Source organism: Mytilus galloprovincialis, chromosome 14 (genome assembly GCF_965363235.1).
Source record: "Mytilus galloprovincialis chromosome 14, xbMytGall1.hap1.1, whole genome shotgun sequence".
NCBI classification, from domain to species: Eukaryota; Metazoa; Mollusca; class Bivalvia; order Mytilida; family Mytilidae; genus Mytilus; species Mytilus galloprovincialis.
The window spans coordinates 69,505,549-69,512,547 of NC_134851.1; positions in this window are offsets into that span (position 1 = coordinate 69,505,549).

Consider the following 6,999-nt stretch of genomic DNA (forward strand, 5'->3'; position numbering starts at 1 on the left):
GTTATCACCATCGGTATGTGAATAAGAGATATTAACATTTGTTGTTTGATGAATTGCGGGAGTCATTCTTAGTGGTGTGGGAATTAGGAATATCACTATTATCAGTGGTTTAAGAAACAGTGTTTTCACCATTTTTGTGTTAATAAATTAAAGGTGTAACAAATCATAAGCAGGATCTGCTCACCCTTCCGAAGCACATGAAATCACCCAGGTTTTTGGTGGGGTTCGTGTTCCTGCTGTACCCCTATTTGTGATATTATTACATATTGTGTCTGTTTGTTTTGTTCATCCATTGTTGTCAACTTGATGCGACTGTTATACAAGTAATAGGTTTAGTTAGCTTTAAAACGAGGTTGAATATATCATTTTCTACATAAGAAAATGCTAGTACCAAGTCAGGAACATGACAATTCTTATATATTCATTTGATGTGTTTGAGCTTTTAATTTTGCCATTAGATTAGGCCCTGTTCCTTTAGATTTTTCCTCGGAGTTCAGTATTTTTATTTTATTTTACTTTTTATCTTCAGTGGGGTGGAAATAAGGGAAATCATCATTTTTAGTGGATCACTTGAATGTGTTATCATCAGTAGTGTTAATTTCAAGAGACAGAATTAGTGTTGTGTAAATTTATTAGGCTTTACTTTTAGTGTAAACTTATATACATAAACAAGTCTAAATTAAAAACTACGTTTAAACCTATGATTGTTTTGGATAAAAACCTCATTCACGTGTGGATGTAAAACAAATTTCGTTGTAAAAGACCCAAAAAGTAAAATAGTACATTTAAACAAAACGCATTTGACTAACAGGTCGAAAAACTGATGTTCTTTAACCCTGCTGACTGCCATTTGCGATTGCCAAATAAAATTGATCACAAGATGTAACAAAATGGATCTTAATATCAATTTAGTACTAAACAGAAAACAATAAACTCGTGGCTAAGATGTTATGCCACAAACATAAGGTGTCAATATTTTTTTGTACACCAGTTCCGGATTTCGACAATAAATGTCTCTTCAGTGATGTTAGTGTTCGAAACGGTATTTGTAAGTCCATATAATTTACCCTCAAGTTATGAAAGACTCCTGAATTTCAAGAGTCAATATAAGATGAACGAATCATATAAACCGGAGGGAAAATATGATACAAGCCCAAACATATTTGTAAACATATGTATGTTTACTTGTGCTAGTACAAGAGCAGTTCACTTATGAATTGTACAGGATTTATCACAGAATACTTTTATTTTAGCTTTCGTCGTTTTACATGTAGAAAGTCACTCTCAACAGTGATGATTTCAGACAATACGTCTACGTATGTTGCGGGATAAAAAAAAAAGTGGGCATTCAACAAAGTCATCACCTAGAAGCTTAACTCTGGAACAACTTGATTTACCCGAAAAGAGCACCTCGGTTCTGAGAATTGTGGGACAGATTAATAGGATATACGTTTCATCGGATCCAACGGACGACGAACCCCTCAAAACGTCACTTTTATTTTATGGAACACGAATCAGAACGCTATTGTATAACGGACTTCAAGATTGAAGTTTACAACCAGGAACCAAAGTAACAACGCATAAATCCGTGACTAGACAATCGAAGTTTAAAAACTTCTTTAAAGTTGGAAACAGGAGTACTTAACTTCACTAAGGGAACATTACGAATAAACTGGTCGAAATACATAGAAGATTAATGTCGGAGATGTAGTACCGATTCATGACGATGTATCAAGAGTAAAATGATCTTAAACTTATGTCATAAAGTGGAAAAAATTATGTTAAACGTATAACTTAAGGTTGTCATTATCAGTGGTAAATTTTAGGAATAACACCGTTATGGATGGATAAATTAAAGGTGGCATCATAGTAACTATATGAATAAGGGATATCATCATTATTGGTTGATGAACTGGTATCATCATCAGTGGTGTGCTTATCTGGGATAACACAATTATGTCTGGGTGAACTGAAGGTATCATCATCAGTGGTGAGCTTATCTGGGATAACACAATTATATCTGGATGAACTGAAGGTATCATCATCAGTGGTGAGCTTATCTGGGATAACACAATTATGTCTGGGTGAACTGAAGGTATCATCATCAGTGGTGAGCTTATCTGGGACAACACAATTATGTCTGGATGAATTGAAGGTATCATCATCAGTGGTGAGCTTATCTGGGACAACACAATTATATCTGGATGAATTGAAGGTATCATCATCAGTGATGAGCTTATCTGGGATAACACAATTATATCTGGATGAATTGAAGGTATCATCATTAGTGGTGAGCTTATCTGGGATAACACAATTATATCTGGATGAACTGAAGGTATCATCATCAGTGGTGATGTTATCTGGGATAACACAATTATATCTGGATGAACTGAAGGTATCATCATCAGTGGTGAGCTTATCTGGGATAACACAATTATATCTGGATGAATTGAAGGTATCATCATCAGTGGTGAGCTTATCTGGGATAACACAATTATATCTGGATGAATTGAAGGTATCATCATCAGTGGTGAGCTTATCTGGGATAACACAATTATATCTGGATGAATGGAAGGTATCATCATCAGTGGTGAGCTTATCTGGGATAACACAATTATATCTGGATGAATTGAAGGTATCATCATCAGTGGTGAGCTTATCTGGGATAACACAATTATATCTGGATGAATGGAAGGTATCATCATCAGTGGTGAGCTTATCTCGGATAACACAATTATATCTGGATGAATTGAAGGTATCATTATCGGTGGTGAGCTTATCTCGGATAACACAATTATAACTGGATGAATGGAAGGAGCCGCAAGTCGTTGAAAATGTATGGATATCACTTTTATTGGTAGATGATTTGAAGGAGTCATAAGCTGTTACCATAATTGGTCGAAGAATTGAAGTAGTCATCATAAATTGTTTGATCATAAGGGATATCACCATTATTGATGGATGGAATATAGGAGTTATTACCATTGGTGTGTAACATAAGGATATCATCATTATTGTTGGATCAATTGAGGGAGTCATCATCAACCTGAGATAATAATAAATATCAGCATTATATGTAAGGGAATGCAAGGAGTTATCATCAGTGGTGTGTGAAGTTTGAAAATTACCATTGTTGATAAATGTATCGAAAGGAGTCATTATCATTGGTGTGTGATTTGAAGATATCACCATTACTGGTTGCTAAACCAAATATGTCATCATAAGTAGTGTTTGAAGCATTGATATCCCCATCTTGTATGAGAATTAAGGATACAACCATTACAATTGAATGAATTGAAGGAATTATTATCTGTTGTGTGTGAATTAGAGTTACCACCATAATTGATGGATAATTGAATGAGTCATCATAGAGTAAGTCATAATTTTGAATATCACCATTCATGATGGTTGAATCAAAAGAGTCATCATCAGTTGCGTGTGCATTAAATATATCATTTTTTTTGATTGATAAAGTAAGGAGTCATCATATGTTGTTTGAGAATTACGGATATCAACATTGGTCTTGTCTGAATTGAGAGTCCATATCAACTACGTGTTGAAAATGGATATCAGCATTATTTGTGGATGGATGAAAGGAGTCATTTCAGTGGTGTGTGAAATGAGGATACATGTGTCATCATTTTTGGTGGATGAATGGAGAAAGCTATCATAAACCTGAGAGATATAGGAATATCCTAGATGAATAAAAGGAGTCATTTGGTGCAAGAATTAGAAATATTATTGGTTGATGATATAAAGGAGTCATTACAGTGGAATGTAAATTATGGATATCACCATTATTGTTAGAAGAATCGAAAGAGTCACCAGTAGTTGTATGTGAGAAAGGGATATCACCATTGAGTGATCATCAGTCATTGTCAGTTGTGTGTGCATTCGAGATATCACCATTATTAGTTGATGAATTAATATCATTAGTTTAGGGGGATAAATGAAAGGAGTAACCATCAGTGGTCAAATAATTAGTAATATTATCATTATTGGTGGAAGAATTGAAGGAGTCATCAGTAGTTGTATTTTATTAGTGATATCACCATGATTGGGAATGGAATTGAATGGGTAAAAACGATTTGTATGGGAATAAGGGATATCACCATATGTTGGTGAACGAATTGAGGGAGTGATGATCATTGGTGGGTGAATTAAAATTATCACCATTATGGTTGATAAATTGCAGGCGTCATCAGTAGTAGTGTTTGAATTGAGAGTGTCATCAAAAATGGTGTGTAAAGCATTTTTTTTATTATCATATTTGGCTAATGAATTAAAGGTGTTATTTTCAGTTGGATGTCAATAAGGCATATCCTTATTGTTCGTGGATCAATTGAATGTGTCATTATCAGTTGTTGTGTAAATTATAAAAGTAAAAAATGGTGTTGTGTCCATTTCATCAGCTTTACTTTCAATGTTTGTGCTTTAAAAGTGTTTCACTATCAGTGATGTATGCAGTAAAGGTGTCAACGGTACCGTTAATGTTATTACTGATGTGGGATATATATTGTTTTTAATTAAATTTTTTAAACATATTTTATTAATAATCACCTGTTACATCAACCCTAAATTGCCCAAGGAAGCAACTAAGGGATCACCTATGTTTACGGGCTCATTGGTCAAGGAAAAGGCAAATGATGTTTGATATTAATATGAATGTCATCATTAGATTAAATGTAGGGTATATTATCATCAATATTGTATGAATGTAAGTTATCAACATTAGGTGATGCTAGAATTTAAGATGTCAACATCAATGATGTGCAAACTTTCGTTGTAGTCATCAGTGGTTAATTGAGTGTCATCGTGAATGCTGTTATATATTTAGGGTGTTCACATCAGTGTTGCCTACATTTTGGTTGTTGTCGTCAGTGGTATGTAAATTCAGCATGTTACCTTTAGTGTTGATTGGATTTAGTGTGTTGCTATCAGTCGTGTGATATATCACGGTTTCACCCTTCAGAAGTGTTTGTACATGTTGTATGAGGGATTCCAACATCAGTGGTGTGAACATTTAAGGCGTTATCATCAGGTGAGTTTTATTTTAATTTGTAATCATCAATGATGTTAGAAATTAAGATGTTTTTATCACTAGTGTATAAATTAAGGTTGTCACAACATTCGCTGATATAGGCTGTTTGTATCAGTGTTTTTTTAAATTTTTGATTTATTCATCGATGATGTCTAATGTTTAGGTGTCACCATCATTGGTTGTCAATTCATAATGTCACCATAAATGGGGTGTTTATTTACCATGTCACAATCAATGATGTGTCTATCAGTGGTTTGCAAATTTACTATGTCATCATCAATGGTGTGACCATCAGTGGTTTGCAAATTTACCATATCATCATCACATGTATTTGATTTTAGGGCATCATGATTATGATCTAATAAAATTGAGAATGGAAATGGGGAATGTGTCAAAGAGATAACAACCCGACCATAGAGCAGACAACAGCAGGAGGTCACCTACAGGTCTTTAATGCAGCGAGAAATTCCCGCACCCGGAGACATCCTTCAACTGGCTCATAAACAAATATATATACTAGTTCAGTGATAATGAACACCATACTAAACTCCAAATTGTACACAAGAAACTAAAATTAAATTTAATACAAAATTAACAGAGGCCAGAGGCTCCTGACTTTGGACAGGTGTAAAATTGCTACAATGTTTACAGTTGTCTCCATCAGACGTTCATGAATTTAGGACATCATCATACTCACTTTGCTAGTTTAAGGGTCACCCTTAATCACGTTAATATGACTGTTTTGTGAATTAATTTATCATGATTATCTGAAGTGTCTGAATATATGGTCTTACCATCAGTGATGTTTTAATTTAAGATGTCACCATAATTTGAGTGTGATTCTGAACGGTTTCATTAACAGTGATGTGTGAATTGTATGGGTTTTTGTCGCCATCAGTGGTGTGTGAATTGAGGATGCTTCCATCAGTGGTGGGTGAATTTTAAAGGTGTCACCGTCAACATGGTCAATAGTGTGTAAATTAAAGGGATTTCATCATCAATGATCAGTGGTCAACGAATTCAAGGAGTCACCGTCAGTGGTGAGTGAATTAAAGGAATTTCATTATTAGTGGTTAATGAATTCTGGGAGTCACCGTTAGAGGTGTGTGAGTTTAGGGTGTCAGCATCAATGGTGTGTGAATTCAGGCTTTCAACGTCACTAGTTGTTTGATTGAGGTTGTGATCATTATTGGTGTGAGAATGAAAAGTGTCTCCATCAGTGTTGGGTGAGTTTAAGGTTTCACCATCAGTGGTGTTTGAATATATGATAAAATCATCACTTGTGCAAATTTAGGATGTCCTCAGGTAGGATGTATGAGTTCATTAATCATATTCTATAATTTAAGACAAAATCATTTTCCATAACCGTTTTAACACTACATGATTTTTTTTAACTTATGAAATATACAACTTTTGTTTTAAATTATAAAACATTTGTAATAATTTAATTTTTAATCTAAAAAAAAATTGTAACTAGAATGCAGTAGGTCTAAATAAGTGAAATGATATCCCTATTCATATAATTCTATCTATAATATATTTTTATTATTTTTTTTTTAAATATTAGATCTGAGTTATTAATATAATATCAACTCCAGGTAAAATCAGAGGTTTACAAAAATTTTGGTAGAAAACAATATTAAACCTTGATCATGTTGATCATCTGATTCGCTAGACGATTCAGTTGTTAACACTATTTGTTTAATTTTAACAGTATTTGTTTTCCATTAAACCTGTTTGACTAACAGAAATATGATCAGACTGCGGAGATAATATCTATAATCACCTTGTCACTTGTTTCCTTGTCACAGCCGACTGTTACCAGATATTTGACTGTATCTAGGTGTCCATTGTAAGCAGCATACAATAATGGTGTGCCTCCGGCCTGTAATAAAACAGACATAAAAACTTGTGTTAAACATTGGACAATTGTGTATATAAATAAAAATGATAAATAC